The 18,269-nt window shown below is 38.1% G+C and overlaps 1 protein-coding gene across 2 annotated transcripts in view; it reads right to left on the bottom strand.

Moving 5' to 3' along the window:
* The window catches only part of frmd5a (FERM domain containing 5a), a 66,351-nt gene that overhangs the window by 24,994 nt on the left and 23,088 nt on the right, over positions 1-18,269 (bottom strand). The gene's annotated exons all lie outside the window — the stretch shown is intronic.

Below are 18,269 nucleotides of genomic sequence, written 5' to 3' on the forward strand. Positions count from 1 at the left end.
CTCTTCTTCACATCTTCCCTTGCGTTCCAGCATGACTGCATTGCCCAAAGCAAAGCACGCAAATACAATATTACTCCAAGACTTTGGAGTTTTCGTCCAAAATGACACAAGTTGCATGGATTTTAGAACGTTACTTCAGTTTACCTTCAAAAAACCTAGTCTAATAATTCCAGATGGCTTTATATTAAAATCTGAACCCAGCGACTGACTTCATCCAGTATTAGAACCATCTGAGGTGTCTCCAGAGCTAGAAGCTTAAAGAGAGGATGAATTAACTATGCACAGATCTCTGCTGTGGGATTCTCTAATCCTCATAGAAATGTAAGTGTACACCATATACTAGATAGCACTTTGCATAACAAATCTCATCCTACTGCGAAACACCGTAGTCCACTTAGCTCAACCTAGAGCTTGTAGGATCAGACGGGAACCCGTTTTGCTAAGAAAGAAACGATACAGTTGAAAGTGCCCCGTGACACTCTTTGCGTTAACCTTCCCAAAGAGAAGCGGTATTTCGTGGCTTCTAATCGTGTACAGCCAGGAGGGCTGCACAGATGATTTACATAAGAACATTAAGAGGGGTGATTACAAGCAGGCGCATCATTGCAGCAACATTTCCTCAAACTACTTGGCTACAAAAAGCTTTGAAATGCAGTCCAGGAATCTATTTATTTATATATATATATATATATATATATATATATATATATATATATATATATATATATATATATACACCGTGTATATATATATATATATATATATATATATATATATACATACATACATCATATATATATATATACATACATACATACACACATAATATATATATACATATATATATATACATATATATACATATATATATATACATATATATATATATACATATATATATATACATATATATATATATACATATATATATATATATATATATATATATATATATATATATATAAATATAAATAAGCTGTACAATGACTACTTTCATAAAAATATATGATTAAATTAAATTAAAATACATTTATTGCTCCCTCAAAACACCTCACCTCAAATAAACACCTCATGACATAATAACTAAACGAAGAGGTTTTTAAGTTAAGACACATTTGCACAAATTACCATAAGATGAATATATAAATAAGGATATCATGTACTAAATGTATTTTTAAAACTTTTGTTTGTTTGTTTACAAGATCAGTTTGATATTTTTGTGTATTAGTATTGTTATGCAGGTGAGTGGATACATATTTAGCCAACATCTTAAGAAAATTGTAAAATATGAAAGATAAAGTGGTTAATAAAAATAGCAAATGCTTTCAACTTTAATCCAAAAATTACCCCTAATAGAGGAACGTTACTTCAGTTCACGCTCCAGAAAACAGACTCTGACATGTCTACATTGTCCTATTTAGTTTTTAACAGCTTTTTCAGTTGAACCCAAATTAGTTTCACTCTGCTATTGGTGCAGTTATCACCACTAAGGAGATTTTACACCCCACGAGAATACCAATAAGGCCAACGATACCATTGTCCTCTGCATCTACGCTTCTCAGGCTCCGTGGTCATTAAACGCAAGGCCATAAAATAAACATAATATTGGGGGGGGTTCTTTGGTAATGCGTTATTGTCTTGTTTTATCTCTCTTTGTGATAGCGATCAGGCGAGAACGTCTTTCAACAATTAAAAAGCAGTTCAGCATGGAAAGGACAGTGCAAAGCCCGAAAGGACATCTGGCCTTTTGTTCAAGACGTTTGTTAGTATTCCACACCGTTCACTCCAGCGCCCCACTGTTGCTCCCCAGTTCTCTGCCCCTCACCCCCCGCAACTCAGCCTCTGTCCCACGCCAAGGACAGCTGCCTTTAGTCCTGAAAGCAAGGTCACGGAGGAAGAAACTCATATTTTTGGAAGCACCAGCAGGTGTACCTAATAAAGAGGCCTTTGCGTAATGGTGGCAAAAGTCTTCACGTATTACTGGATTATTCCATTGAATAACTTTTAACTCTTTTACCGCCAAAAAACGTAAAAAAAAAAGACGTATACTAAAATCCAAATGAATGCCGCCAAAAACGTTAATTGACGTTTTTTTCCCCTCAATGGGCAGTGGAACGTCTGTGCAGCGCCCATTGGGGTTGTAAAATCCCAAAACACCCACTAACTATGGCCAGCAGACGGCAGCAAATCTAATTCACAGAGCGTCACTAAACAAAAAAAATATTAGTCTCAAAGTTACTGTTGTGCAGAAAATGTATCTTTTCACAAAAAACTCGTTTTTTCCTTTCGTTTCAATTTTCGTTCAATGTCACACAAATGACCTATTTTCAAATAGTGATTACTAAAGAACAGAATAAGGTAGTAACATACTTTTTTTTTTCTAATGAAAGAATGGAACACAATCTCTCATTTGGTACCCACCATGTTTAACCCTGGAGAACCCAAGAACCCTTTTCTTTTTTGGAAAATTATGAATTATACATTAAATGACTGCTATACTGTAAGTTCACTGAACACCAAAATATGTTTTTTCAATTTTAAGTAGCTCAGAGTTGTTAATTTATATATATATATATATATATATATATATATATATATATGTATAAAACATACTATATATAAAACACAATTTTACCATCTGATGGTTTGCTGAAAAGATGGTTTTGTTTGGATTGATCTCCAGCTCAACAAAACAGCATGTTGCCAGCCATCTTGTCACCACCACTCTGGCTCATGTAAGTGCAATATTCATCCACTAGATGGCCCCATGCAGGGGTCCGAAGTGGCACTCTGGACTTTTGAAGTTACATTTGTTAAAAAAAAGAAGAAAAAAAAAAGGTCTTTGTTATTTGAGTAGCAGAATTTATAGGGGCCAAATTTGACCCCGTGGGTTCTCCATGGGGTGGGTATAAAAGTAAAAAGTTCAAATGCATTTTATTGCCATTTATACACTAGAATAGCCATGAAGTGTAACATACTCGCAAATGTAGAGAGTAAAAATAAAAAGCCAGAAAATAAAAACTCAAGTACAGATCCTTGAAAAATCTACTAAGTACAGTCACGATGCATACCTTTGAGTGTGCATTCAGTGGGCCTCATTCACAAATAAATGCAGAGAAATGTTCTCAGGTTCCACATACAGTATATGCAAAAAACACTGCCAGATTCATTGCACGAGCGTTCCTGAGGCATTTGTAGTTGATCAAATTCATGAAATTAGCATTGGAAGCGACAGAAAATTTATGAGCAATATGCTGGTCGGAGTTACATTACAAACAACCATGCCAGCGGAGGGTTAAAAAAAACGTGTGGGCAAATCAATCCATTTGCATCACACTTTTCAAAATCACGGAAAAATACATATTGCAGCTCATCATAGAAATAACACACTTGCACCTTTGTTGCTTTGTCTGTATGAAAACTTCAAAAAATTCGTTAAACCACGAAATGCCAAGTACGAGCATATTGATGAATCACAGAATTGTGCGTACTTACCGTTAGTGAATGACGCTCAGGGTCTGTAGGTGAATGCAGACATAAACCTTAACGTGTCTAAAATAAGTGCAGAGGAATGGAAAAATCTTTCCTAATGTACCTGAAGAGTGAACAGTGGCTCTTTAACTGCCAAGAGAGCCCCACGTGTAAAATGGGAACTTTCCTTTCAGATTAATCATTAAAATGGTCTCCATGTCCGCGCAAAAGCCCAGGCTATTAATAAAAGATACTATCACAGGAGTGGAAACCATCAATGCCATTAACTGTGTGTGTATGTGTGGTCTTGTTTTTGTTACATAGCGGGGCCAACATTTCGGGATTTCACAGAGTTGTGGGGCCCACCCGTCCATGTGGGGCCATTATGCTGGGCCCCACAAGTTTAGACCTCTTTTTGAGGGTCAAGACTTGGTTTTAGAGTTAAGGTTTGAATTGGGTTATGGTTGAGGTTAGGGTAAGGAATAGGGGTAGGCAATCATTTTTGATGGTTAGGATTAGGGGGAGGGGCTAGGAAATGCATTATGTCAATGAGATGGCCCCACAAAGATAGTAAAACAAACGTGTGTGTGTGTGTGCGTATGCGTGCGTGTCTTCAAGCAGTAATTTATTTGGTTTCATAAGGAAATGATTTTCCTATGTCCTTATGGCCTTCTTATGTCCTAAGCTAATGCCGTAGAGCTACTGAGTCACCGAGTGATTGAGCTCCACGGAGTTCAGGTCGTGACCCTGCTGCCTCCGTCGGACAGAACGACCTGCCATCTCTCACACCTTAATATGATGCTGACTTTGTGAAGACTATAATACCCAAGTGTGATTCTAGCAACTGCAATCTTAGCCCATCATCGATCAATGTGGTCAAATACTGTGGCGGGAATAAATGTGCGGTTTAAAAGAGTTCTGATGTTATTGGATGATTAGAAGTAAACAGTACAATGCAACAAAATGAACAATATGATTTAAATAAATTAATAGACCAGGTGCTGCCCGAATCTTATTTATACGTATTCAAGTTTGACACAGTGTAGTAGTTTTACACTGAAATATGTAGTTAAATATTTTTAAATATATATATATATATATATTTCAAACTTTAAAGTTTCTTTGCTGAAAACGTGAAACGACTGAGAACTGGTTTTCATCATTTCAGTTTTCCAGATTTTGGGGGCGTGTGACTAAAATGGCACCCAGCGATGCACTTGGCCGTCCGGCGCGAGCACTACCCCCAAATAAGTAAGAACCTGAATGGATATTTGGCACAATTAAGAGTTACATACTAGGCGTATTTCTATCATGGCAGCAAGCATTATGTTAGCTAGCTCAGCCTATACACCCTAAAAATGCATCTTCCTTGAATGTCACAACATACAGAACAGCTGGGACGGTGTTGTTGTTTTGTTTTTTTTTATTCCCAAGAAAGGATGTAATGCCGCAGACAATCCCACTGTCTGTCCGCTGGCTGAAAGGACCCCCTGAGGCTATTTAGCTCGCAAGCTAGCTGGTGGCTAGCGCCTCTTGTATTCTAGCTATCAAAAGCTTCAAACAGATATATTTTGCAGCTCAAACATGCCGATATGTGTGGCATCAGAACGATGCTAGATGAAGTTTTTAGGTGGTGTTCTACGGGAATACAGACATTAAGACATTATCAGGGGGGTGGGGGTGGGGGCTATGCTAATTTGGTAGAGATACACATTTGTACACAGTACAGTATTCTTTTGGGTTAGGGTTCAGCTTCTGGGGTTATCAAAGCGAGTCGGTCACATGAATTGTTCAACATAGTTAATTCAGATGCCTTTCCTGATGGCATTTATTCATTTTATTTATCTGGGTTGGCACTGGCCAGAAATCAAACCCGCGCAGTACAGCTAAGCAAACACACAGTGAACAGCGAGTGTGCAGTTCTCTCGAGTATGATAATGTTTGACATAATGTATAACATACATTTTGTCTATATATAATTCTACATACTGTCCTCTCTCATTAAGCCAGCTTGCAATTACCAAAGCCATTAGCGGAGGATGACAAGGGGGGATAAGCACCTCTCAGGGATTTGCGGGTCAATGGCGGTGTACGAATGCGCAGTTCTGAGATACATCTTCTGATTTAATGCAGCCACAAAAACATCAACAGTGACAGCAAAAATGATATAATACATAAAATCACCCCCCCCACCCCCCAAAAAAAGGCTCGCAGCTCCCCGAGTTGAAGAACGGATGGATTAGCATATGGTGTGACCATCTTTGTAGTGGCTCGTTGGCAGCTGTTGATTGGGGTTATTAACGTAAACACAGCCCTGAGCAGAAGGAGGAGATACAGTACATGAAATGTGTCACTCACACGATATCAAATCATCAATCATCAAACGCAGAATACTCCAGGGGGAAATTAACAAAGATGTCATCAGTTGTTTCACAAATTAGATTTCCGCCTATGACGTGGAATAACCATTTCGTGTCATCGCAAAAGCGCGGTGTTGTGCCAAGCAGTTCTAATGAGGGACAGAGCGCGCTGTGAACTGGAAGAGCAGTTCGGAGCAATCTGCACCGGCAAAAAGTGGGACATCAAAGCATGATGGGAATGGCAATGATTTGACCCAGAAGTGTGAGGAATCAAGATAATAAAGAGATGGAGGGTGCATATGAATAATTATTGTGCTTCCGGCCTCTGAATGTACAAATGCGTTTAAGACTGTAATTCGGCATTTACTATAAGAAGAATTCAAGTGAACCTAAAACCACTACAATAATTCCCTACCAGTTTTCTGTGAGAGCCAATCAGGTGTGAAAATTATCTGATTTCTATTAATTTTATTTTATTTTTTCTAATGTAAGATATGTGCCCTCATTGCTTTTGTTCTGTTCTGGAATATTGGTGGACCAGCCAGGGGACACGTACCCAGGTTTCTGCAGCACCTGCCGTGCACTAAATCAATAAATAGTATTATTTGTCTCAAAAATGGGAAAAAGTACACCTCGGGAGAGGAGCTCTCTGACAATGAGCACGCCACTGCCACCTATTGTAGTGGATGTGCAATTATTGTACACTTTATTTTAGTACGGCAAGAAAAAAAACTGTTATCTGGGGTCACACGCGGCCTCCCTGGCATCGCACCATAACAAACTCTGATCCTTCACCGCTTTTAAATAATTTTCAAACTCATCTCACATTACCTTTAACTCATTCACTCCCAGCCATTTTCACTGAAGCAATCCTGTTCGCTCCCGGGCTGTTTTACTGGATTTTGACTGATTTTGCAAGGCCAACAGAAATGTGTCCTATTGCTAAAAAAACATGGAACCTATCAAAAGAAAGATTAGAGTCTCTTCTTTCATCAGGAAAAAAAGTATCTGTTTCCGTTTTGCAGCAATTAGCATTAGAATATAGGCATTAGCCAAGTTTTATCATTATTCACAAATCTGTATAGAACTGTGGGTAAATTAGCTTTTTTTTTTCTGGAGAGCTCAGTATTGTTCATTCGGTAATTTTACTGATTTGACATGTCATCATCATTGCTCTCTTTTTTTTTTTTAAATAAAAATTTATTAAAAAAATTATACATTTTTCTATTGCTAAAAAAAAAAAAATTGCTTTTTTTCAACGTCGCCCTGGTTGATCTCTTTTACTCTGCTGCCACCTGCTGATCATTTTGGTAATAACTCCCATTTCCTCAACCATTCTCTATCAAAGCCTTCTGTATGCTCTAGTATATAAAAAAGAAGCATAAATACATCTTAAAACATTTAAAATAATATGTATTTATACGTTTTTGGAAGCAAATGAGTTAAGAACAAATAACCTACATCTTTTTTAGCTTCTTTAACAGCCGTAATCAGAGCAAAAGCATACACAATAAACACCCTCCATAAGTTCCGCTAACAATCTCAGATGAACTTAACTCTTCTCTGACACCAATTAGCACTTTCATAAAACACAGTCTTTTGGTTTTGGTTTAATTGTGTTTTTAATTTATTTGCCTCTACAAAGCACTATGAATTTTACTTGTGGCGGTATACAAGAAACTTGCATTGCCTTGCATAATAACATAGCTAAATTCCTCAATTTGTACTAATGTTTGCTTTACTGTAATCTTCTTAATGGCTTTTAATGCTAGGAATATTATAGGATGGTACATAAATTCAAATTACCTCCAGGAAAAAAGAAAAAAAAAAGAAAAGAAAAAAAAGAAAAGAAAGGACAAAAAAGTTGTTGTTTTTTAAATTAAAATTACAAAAAAGCTCATTATAGTACTCGAATTACTAAATCAAGTCTCATGAGGAAAGGACAGCCCGATCAATTAGTGGTGGATCAATAAGGTGTCTGTCTATAAGAATGGGCAAAAAAAAGAAAAAGTACCAAATTGTGCCAATTTTTAAGGTAGTTGACATATATCGGGGGTATACCTGTTTGCTGTAAATAATACAAAAGATTTCAGTGATAAGTGTAACCTATGCAAGCTGAAGTCAGCTGTAGATGACAGGAAGTGCTGAGTGTAGGCAAAATGGAGGGAGGGGTGGTTCATTTGCATACGCGGAGCATTTTGCAAGGATGCAATAGTTGTGTTAATGCTGAGTTGAGACAACGCAATTAGATACACTGTCTGTACAGGTTTGCTAGCTTTGGGTAGGCTTGACAAAAAAGTCATTAGTTCTCAGCCCACCGGTGATGGATGTCTCTGCCTGCCTGGCTCTAACGACCATTCTATCAGAGTGACACATATTGCGGAGAATTGTAAGTAGTACATGCAAAATAAGTAACAAAAACCAAGACGCCAACATTGTTGTTTCTGCACCTTTACCATCTACAGCCGTCTATTCCTTCACATCTTTGAGTAATCTTTGCCAGGATTGTTCCCTCCTGTTCACACAGTTAAGCTTTCCTGCTAAAAAAGTGTGACAAATAACCCCCAAAACGAATGAGCTGCACAATCAGTGTCACGCTTTGGATTAGCATATAAACAAAGCTTCATTTTTTTTTTTTGTGCTATTTGCACAAACCCCAGCTGCGATGCGCCACTTCTATCTATCCCAATGAAAAGCTGGTGGGCGATGACCCGGTGTCGTTCATTCTCACTGACTCAGGCTTTCGGAACCGACGCATTTGGAGGTTCGGCGGGCGGGGGACTCAAATGGCTTGCAGTAGTATCATAACGGCTTGGTCTAGCCAACGGGCATGACGCATTGCATCAGGCATACTGCCAAAGACTCATTCACACATTGACTCATATCTGAGCGTTATCTGTGATTTAGCCACGACGGGTGTACAATTGGATTTCATGGCAGGTATTTGTGGCTGAAAACCGTTTTCACAAACCCATCATGCGTTTCAGATCGTTATATAATCTTAGTGGGAATTATAAGGAGACACTCGTTTTGTGAAGTTAAAAGTACAGTACCAGGTGTTATCATCCAAATTATAATTATGTTAGGTATCCATTCATATTCTTTGGTTGGGATTTTGGATGTTCTAAACACTCCTGTGCAGGGCAACGTTATCAACCAACTGGCCTGGTGGGTGGTGTCTGGTCGGTGCTGGATTTCACTTTCCTTTCTTTGGTCCTTCCTCGGGTCTCCTGACGGCCTCACGACTCTGGCTGGAAGTGTTCGGTTTAGGTGAACGGTATGGGATTTTTTTTAATAGGTTTTAGGTGAACTAATGAATACACACACACTCACACACACATACAAAAAAAAAAAAAGAGCAATGATGATGACATGTCAAATCGGTAAAATTACCGAATGAACAATAACTGAGCTCTCCAGAAAAAAAAAAAAAAAACAACCAACTACCAAGCTCTGACTAACCGAGCAAATATCCAAACAACTGACTAACCAATCATTGCAGTGTTCTCATGAATTGGACAACATAACGTCATTTCTGAACACAAGTTTGACCAGTTTAATTTGTTTATTAAACTTATTACGATTCCGAAAGTGCAAACTTCTCAATAGCTAATTAAAAATCCCCGCGAGACATACAAAACGTTCATCTTTGTGCGGCTCCCTGCAGTAAATTGTTGTTGTCGTGTCTTTAATGAGAAATAAGCCAGCATAAAATAGAGGGCAAGAGGGCAGAGGCTTCCTTGGAAAGAACCTTCAAGCGCTCTTTTCACTTCAAAACTGTTATTTCCCTTCTGAACACGGCATCTTTTTTTGGGAGTAATTTCTGAAGAGAAATGCTTGGACAAGCATTCCCTCATTTTTTGTCAAGAGCACTGACAGAATGTAAGGAGCCCCTTATTGATTTTCTTGTACAGTAAACCTGTGCTCATCGCAGCCCCAACTGTAATATTGGCCATTTAAAACATGAATATACCACAAACTATGATCCAAAACACTTTAATATCATTACAAACTCATCTATTAAAAAAAAAAAAAAAAGCACAGTAAGTGCACATGTACAAAATATGGCAAAGCCTCTAATATAGAACGTTCTAGAAAAAAAATAAAAAATAAACCAGATGAAGTGTAAAACATTCAACATTTCAAAAAGATTATAGATCCATATAATGATTAAAAGTCTACCCAAAGGAACATTTCCAACTGTGAATATGTGCAGATTTCCCACTTTGCGAAATTTGTGCCACATTGTTAGCGTTGTCTAAAACAATCAATCCCCTCAGAGTCGAGAAACATCATCGCCTAGTCTGAGATAGTTAAAATATACTTCCTTCACCCCAGACAAGAGGAAATGTGTGGCCCAGACACACCAATTTGCAAGGCCAACAGAATGATGTGTCCTATTGCTATAAAAACATGGAACCTACCAAAAGAAAGATTAGTCTCTTCTTTCATCAGAAAAAAAGTATCTGTTTCCGTTTTTGAGGCCATTAGCATTAGAATATAGCCATTAGCCAAGTTTGATCATTAGTCACAAATCTGTATAGAACTGTGGATAAATGAGCTTTTTTCAACATGGCCCTGGTTGATCTCTTTTGCTCTGCTGTCATTTTTGTAATAACTACCATTTCCTCAACCATTCTCTGCTGTTGAGACGCTGCATCAAAGCCATGCTCTAGTATTAACGCCCCCCCCCCCCCATAAAAAACTTATAATTACGTCTTAAAACATAAAAAATAAAATGGAATGTATTTATACGTTTTTGGGAGCAAAGGAGTTAAAAACAAATAACCTACATCTTTTTTAGCTTCTTTAACAGCCGTAATCAGAGCAAAAGCATACACAATAAACACCCCCGATAAGTTTCGCTAATAATCTTAGATGAACTTAACTCTTCTCTGACACCAATTAGCATTTTCATAAAACACAGTCTTGTGTTACGTGTTTAAGGCCCAGATACACCAATCCAACGTCGGGAATCAGACAGCGTTGGGCCGGCGGCATGCGCCGTCTAGTCAGTGTATAAATTACTATCGTAAAGTCGGATCGAGTTGGAAAAGTCGGGGGGAACGGTTTCAGCAAATTCGACATGTTGAACCGGCGTCGGAGGCATTTGATCACTGTGATTGGCTGTTAGCTAGCGAATTAGCTCACAATGCAAGAAGAGGAAGTGACGAACGCGGATCAACCATTTTTTCCCCCGCTCATTTTGCGCATCGTCACTCTGCTGTACCTTCCGCATTTGAACATACAATGTCTGTCTAGACAGAAGATCGGGAAGATGACTTTGTCTCTTTGGTTCAGGAGAGACCCGCATTGTAAGGTATTACCGTTAAAAGGTATGCCGACGGAAAAAAGAAAAAAAAAGAGAGAGCAATGATGATGACATGTCAAATCGGTAAAATTACCGAATGAACAATACCGAGCTCTCCAGAAAAAAAAAGAAGAAAAAAAAAAGAAGAAAAAAAAAGCTATGCCGACAAAGGTATGAAACCCAAACCATGGCATGACATGGGGACGCGACTGGATTTAGCAGGTAGGATTTACTTTTATATACGATACTGTGCAAAAAGCTGGAGGGTTACATTCACGTCGTGAGAGAAAAAGTAACCGTTATGCATTGTTTACGTTTTTATATCCCGTTCTCGTAAAGAGGTTTCCGGTTGCCTTTAGGAATAATGACTACCACCGCCGATTGTATGGAGGGGAAGTACTTCTCGCGCATGCACTGACGGTACGAGAGATGAACAGATCCTAAGTCATGACAATTTTTTGCTTATAATAGAACCTTACTAGCTCAGCTTTCTATGGATCGAACCGTATCTGCAGCTGAAGCCACACAGGCGCCTCTATTTGCATAATTAAGCGCTTCAGAACACTATTGATTTAACAACTCGGCAACGGCTACGCATCCTCAGAGTGTGGTACACGAGCTCAAAATGCATTAGCAGCACACAAGAGCCGTGCAGCAGATTGACGGGAGGATTTAGAGGCTTTAAACCTCCTATTGTGAAGGGAATACCATTGAAAAGGCAATGTAAGGAAATTGCGTATTTGCCAACGGGACACAAGAGATAAATAAGAGCGCTCCCGAAAAGTCGAGGCAACCAAGTGAAGAGACGAAGAAAAGGCGGAGCAAGTAGAGGTCTTTTGGCTCGGTTGGCGCTTTTCTGCAGTCGATAGCCGCAGTTGAATCTACCCTGCTGATGAAGTCGCTTCCAGATGGAAGACTGTTTACTTGACAGACACTTTGTTTTCATACGACTTTGCCATGTGGAACCGCCGTGGCTGCCGTTCACATCACAGCAGTTGTCTAAAGTAAAGATGGTGAAGATCCATTTTTACTGAGTGAATGAGTTAATAACATTCAAGTGACGAAAGGGTTGGCCTCTGCTTGACGACTAACTACAGACTTTTAAGCATTCTAAAACCATTGGATTTTCAACAAATTAACAATTACTACAAACTAGCGCTGTCAAACAATAAAATTTAAGCTAATTAATCGCACAATTTTCCGTAATTAATCGCGATTAACCACATTTTTAAAGCTATTAACAGATATTTACTTGAGTTGGAATTAATGTAAAAAGTATATTTATGATCAAAGACTTGTAATAGCTTTCTTTGATCATTGAATAGAATACTTTAATAAAATGAAATCTATAGATGTGCAAGGAATTGTAATGATCTATTCCAGTCTGACTCGCTAATGCTAATTAGCGCGCTACCCGCAGCACTTTTATCACTCAAAAGAACGGTTCCACACTACTTTTATTGGAATAACTTGATCGTGACTTTTTCATTCTCCTCTCTAATGTGGCTACAACTTAACAGTGTATTGGACTGCGTGGAACCACACTGCCTCTCAGTGGCCAAATTGGATACAACATGAACAGCGCTCCCAATAAAGGCACACACAGGCAAAGGCAAGATAGTATAAAATAATTTAAATAAAATCGATTTTGGGACATTTAAAATCGATTCTGAATCGTACTGAATGAGAATCGCGATTCTTATGAGAATCAATTTTTTGGCACACCCCTACTTTTTACTGCTGAAAAAAAAAAAAAAAAATCGCTCAATGAGTTTAGTATACCTTTTAATATAAATTTCACCAAATGTAATCGCTAGTCAATCTTCATCACCCGGAGTGCGAAAGACAGGGTGACAATCGCTAATGCTAAATGCTATCTTGCTAATGCTATCAGCTTATCCACAGTGGATAGTAGAACTACCTTTCCCATGTTTCTTAGAAGCGAAAGCAGGAAGTAATTCTCGGTCAATGCTTGCTACAGAATAGATGCTGTCAGTAAGATGGGGGCTTTAGGACCCAGATGCGGGAAGGCAGGGCAAGGAGGCAGAGGTGCAGTCCAAAAAGACGTTTTAATATCTAATCAAAAAAAACCTAACTTCAAAATACAAAATAAACTGAACTAACAAAACATGAAGCTAAACATGACAAAACAACTAAGGCGAGACTAACAACATGACATGGATCCTGATCAGGCGACGAGGTCATCCGTGACGTGGCGAAAGACTTACGACAGTTGCAACAGCAAAAATGAACCGACCCAGACAGGGGGGAGACAACCGACTAAATACACCAACACTAATGACATTACAAGACACACCTGGCTGAGGGCATTGGATGACACATGAGGGTAATGGGGACACAGGTGGACACAATCAGGGTTGACACAGACACCACACGAGGAAGGGCAAGTGACCAGAAACGAGAGGAGTCAGACTTTTCACAATAAAACAGGAAATGACAAGACAAGGGGAAAACATGACAGGGAGTAAACAAGACTGAAAATAAACATGACAGATGCGGATGCGAATGAGAACGCAAACGTGAATTTGGAAGTAAATAGGAAAGAATTTACCGGTTTTGTTTTTTTTGATCGACACACACATAGCAAAAAAACGGGATGTCTTGTATCAATAAAGGTTGAGAATCACTGACCTAATTGACGACTGCGAAGATGCAGTACTGGCACAATTAAGTTTAAACACCTCATGTTTGTGAGCGAGCGAGAGGCACAAGCGATGGTATCAATTCACACTTCCAACCGTCTTCAGAGCCGCGGGAATGATGACTTCCCAATGGTGAAACCGAGCATGAAAATGCAGCAAGCTGTTTAGCCCGAGAGGCTGGATGCTGTGCACACTCACGATAAAGGCCCACCACTGCTGCAGCGTGTCCAGGATTTAATGGAGGCCCAAGAGAGATGCAATCACCTCAGTGAATGCACCAGAAAACAAAGTTTTCACAGAATGCAGGGAGGATATGTGGCGTGTGTGTGTGTGTGTGTGGGGGGGGGGGGGGGTGTTTATCAACAAATTTACAGCTGAGCCTTTAGGTTGGTAAACAGAAGCTTTAAGGTTCGAGCCAGCGGTCAAATTCAGCGGGTAATATGCACTCAAATACACACTTCAAGAAGTCATTTAATGCCAGGTCTTAACAAAGGTGAAATTACCTTCTAAAGTCAGACACCGATTAATGCCGAGTGGTGGCACCATAATTGGGAGGAATTAGCAAATGATCTTATTGGTCACACACTTGAGCCGCCCGCTGGGAAACGCTGCAGAGCTCTTCAGCATCCCACAAAGCTGAGCAAGCCGACTGTCGCATTAGGCACACGGGCGGTTGAACTAGGGAAGTGCCGCATTTGGCCACCAAAACAGCAAGGCGGGAAGGAGTGACATGAACTGTTGAGTTGTCGGCCGTGGATTTGGCATGACAGCTTATTTGAGAGATTTACTACGGTGTCACTTACGGAGCACCAAGGAGGAACGTCCTTATTGGCTAATCCTTTGACACTGTTCAAATTACTTGAAACTCAAGTGAGACTCGAAGCTGTCCAATGAATGAAAGTACAGTGTTATCTATATTAGTACAATTATTATTATTATTATTATTAATTGATGAATCATGGATTTTCGCTATTTGCGGCAGGGCTCGGGTCCTATACCCTGGAAATTGTTTACTGTAATATCATGTCACTCATTTTACAACATTAATGATTTTTCAGATTATTAGATTTTTTATTTTTTTTATCAGTTTTAATGGCCACTCAGCAGAGCAACGAATACACACATAGTGGCAAAGATTTGATTAATTACGATTACAATTTTGGCGGCCAAAATTTTTCATAATCTTTTTTTTTTTTTTTTTTTCATTCACTGCCATTGACGGCTATAAACGTCATAAATTCATTTTAACAAATTTCTATTAGTTTAACATTTTTTCCACTTTTGTTAACAAGAGTATGAAAACCTACATTTTTTTCCCATTGTACATTTAGAACAGATATAAAATTTGCAATTAATTATGAGTTAACTAGTGAAGTCATACGATTAATTACAATAGAAATATGTAATTGCCTGTTGCCCCTAATTTTTTATATATTTTTTTACTGAATTTATGGCATTGAATGAGTTAACAGTAATTATTAACTTAATTGTTTTTTTTATTCACTAAACAATACCAAATAAACATGGTTAATAAACAGTAATCAGGAACACAAATGCTTTGTAACAGGCTTTAATGCAAAATAAAATTTCATCAGATAATTTGATTAATCGATGGAATAATCAATAGAATAATTGAGTCACAGCCCTATTTGAGATGTATCACTTCAACATACTTCCTTGAGACCAATTACAATGGATGAATATAGGTTTCACAGAAAACACATGAATAGGTGAATTTGAGAATAGCAAAAAGGCATGAAGTTCATTCTAGATATAACTGGCTGTTATATAACACTTAATGCCATTTACTGTGGAGTGCGCTTGGGGGCTAAGATTTGTGATTTACGAAATCTGGCGTAGTTAAGACAACCTTGTCCGAGGTTAACCAGAGAGAGAATGAAACTTAATTAGTTTCCACGCTCTAATATAAGCCGGTATTTTGAGCCGCGATCTGATTGCATGGTTAAAATAAATTAAGCCTCTTAGGATGACTCTACAAAAGTGGAGCAAAAAATAGAACTTTCAGTACAAGCCCCCCGCAGCTTGGCTTGTTCTCCCCCGAGGGAGACATGACGATGATTGGCTTGCGGACAACCAAGGTGGTCGCAAGGTTAAATAGTCTCCCCAGCAATCATAGGAGAGTGCACGGTGTCAGGATGTAAAACAATGCATAGATGGACGGTAGGTTAGCATTTTAGCAGTGTGGTCGCCACAGTGTGGAACTGTGAATGTAGCTCAACTACTCGAGGGCTTAGCTGACGTGTCATTCATCAAGAATTAATCTTACACAATCCTCAAAATTCTTATGATCAAGAAGTGGATTTTTTTTATTTTTATATATATATTTACTGTGACTTTACTTCCAAATTCGGATACAATGCTACTAGAGTGAAATGTTCTGTACGTAGCCCGATATTTATTAATAAAACCATGAGTCAATACTTTTAATAAGTCCCTTTCCCATAAATTCATGCACAAATAGAATTTTACTGAAAGTGAAAACAGGATTTTACTTAAAGGCCTAAATGTTTTTTTCTTTAAATTTATTGCTCAAAGGAATTTAAAAGTTTTTTCTTAAGTCTTTTTCCTATAAATTCATGCACAAATAGAATTTTACTGAAAGTGAAAACTGGATTTTACTTAAAGGCCCAAATATTTTTATTATTAAGGAATTTAAAAGTTTTTTCTTAAATTTACAAAAGACCTGTCATATTGCACTTTAAAGACAATTCACAATATTTGAAATTCATACTTATCATTATTTAAATTAAATAAACATTAAATATTATATCAAAATATACCAAATATAAATAAATATAAAACTTAAAAATTTATTTTGCGTGAAATCCTTAACTGAATCGAAAATCAATCAAACCATTTGGGCCATTGTGAATCCGATTTTGGGAATCTAAATCCATACCCAGCTCTAGTAATGCATGTGGTTAAGGAGAGCTTTGGGTAACAGTCAAAAACACAAATCCAAAATGAGAGTAATTGTAAAGAACTGCTGTACGCCGCTAACCGGCCACACGTGCAACACACGAATACTACAGCATATGTTGTAGCATAAAAAAAATGTAGTGGTGTTGAGCGGTCTGGAATGGATTCATGGCATTTCAAGTCTTCTCAATGGAAATAAATTGCAGTCATTTGATGGGTAGATTTCATTTTGAGCTTGGTCAAGGAACATGTAGTATCGGTTGTGTTCAGTATGTATTGGTTTGAAAACTTTTAAACTATTGCTGTTTACTGATTCTGAAACTCCTTTTCTCAACACTCCAAGGTACAAAATTGACTTTTTCATTGGGTTGTATTTCACAGAGTATGAAAAAAATATTATTCATAAGGCGCATACTGTACTGAGCATAGCAACTGCTTTTGCATTTGAAAGCATGTTCAGCACATTTTTGAGCCACAACAGCGGCTTAATAACCAGGTGTACCGTGTTAAGAACATTTACATTTGATCCGAACAGGACTGTTCTTCAAAGGCATTTCTGACAGTCTCGTAGCAACAGTGGTAAGTAACCATGAGCAGCCCTCCATACAAAGCTTTTCTTACTTTTCAGCGCTGACTGGCCCTTCGAATGGGAAGGAGACTTCTTGTACGGTTACGACAGCACAATGTAAAGATAGCACTCGGCCCTCGTGAGGCAATAGAGGCTCAAATTCATCATCAGTGGTCTCCCACACAAGCTTACGTAAGGTACTGACTTAAGTGTGCCAGACTTCAAACAGAGGAACAAGTGATTAAGACACCATTTTACAGTATAGAGCCCAAAATAAAACTAGTGCAGCAGTAAAGATCATGCAAAGTGACTATATCTAATTTAATCGTGGTCGTCTCTGACCATAAAAAAAACCCCGCTTAAGGCTCATTATTATCATTACATGTGACAATTATCCCTCCAATTAACCCTGGAGAACCCAAGAACCCTTTTCTTCTTTGGAAAATTATGAATTATACATTAAATGACTGCTATAAGTTCACTGAACACCAAAATATATGTTTTTTTCAATTTTAACCCTTTTTTTTTAACTAGCTCAGAGTTGCTAATTTATCAAAATATATATATAAAACATACTCCTAGGCATTCTGCAACATGATATGAAATAGATTAACAAAAAAAAAAAAAAAATTTTACCATCTGATGGTTTGCTGAGAAGATGGTTTTGTTTGGATTGATTTCCACCTTAACAAAACAGCATGTTGCCAGCCATCTTGTCACCACCACTCTGGCTCATGTAAGTGCAATATTCATCCACTAGATGGCCCCATGCAGGGGTCAGAAGTGGCACTCTGGACTTTTGAAGTTCAATTTGTAAAAAAAAAAGAAAAAAAGTCTTTGTTATTTGAGTAGCAGAATTTATAGGGGCCAAATTTGACCCCGTGGGTTCTCCAGGGTTAACTGCCTACAATGAGATGATGTCATACTATTATCAATGTGTACAAAGTAGACTCTGT

This window comes from Vanacampus margaritifer, chromosome 6 (genome assembly GCF_051991255.1).
Source record: "Vanacampus margaritifer isolate UIUO_Vmar chromosome 6, RoL_Vmar_1.0, whole genome shotgun sequence".
In the NCBI taxonomy this organism is placed as follows: domain Eukaryota; kingdom Metazoa; phylum Chordata; class Actinopteri; order Syngnathiformes; family Syngnathidae; genus Vanacampus; species Vanacampus margaritifer.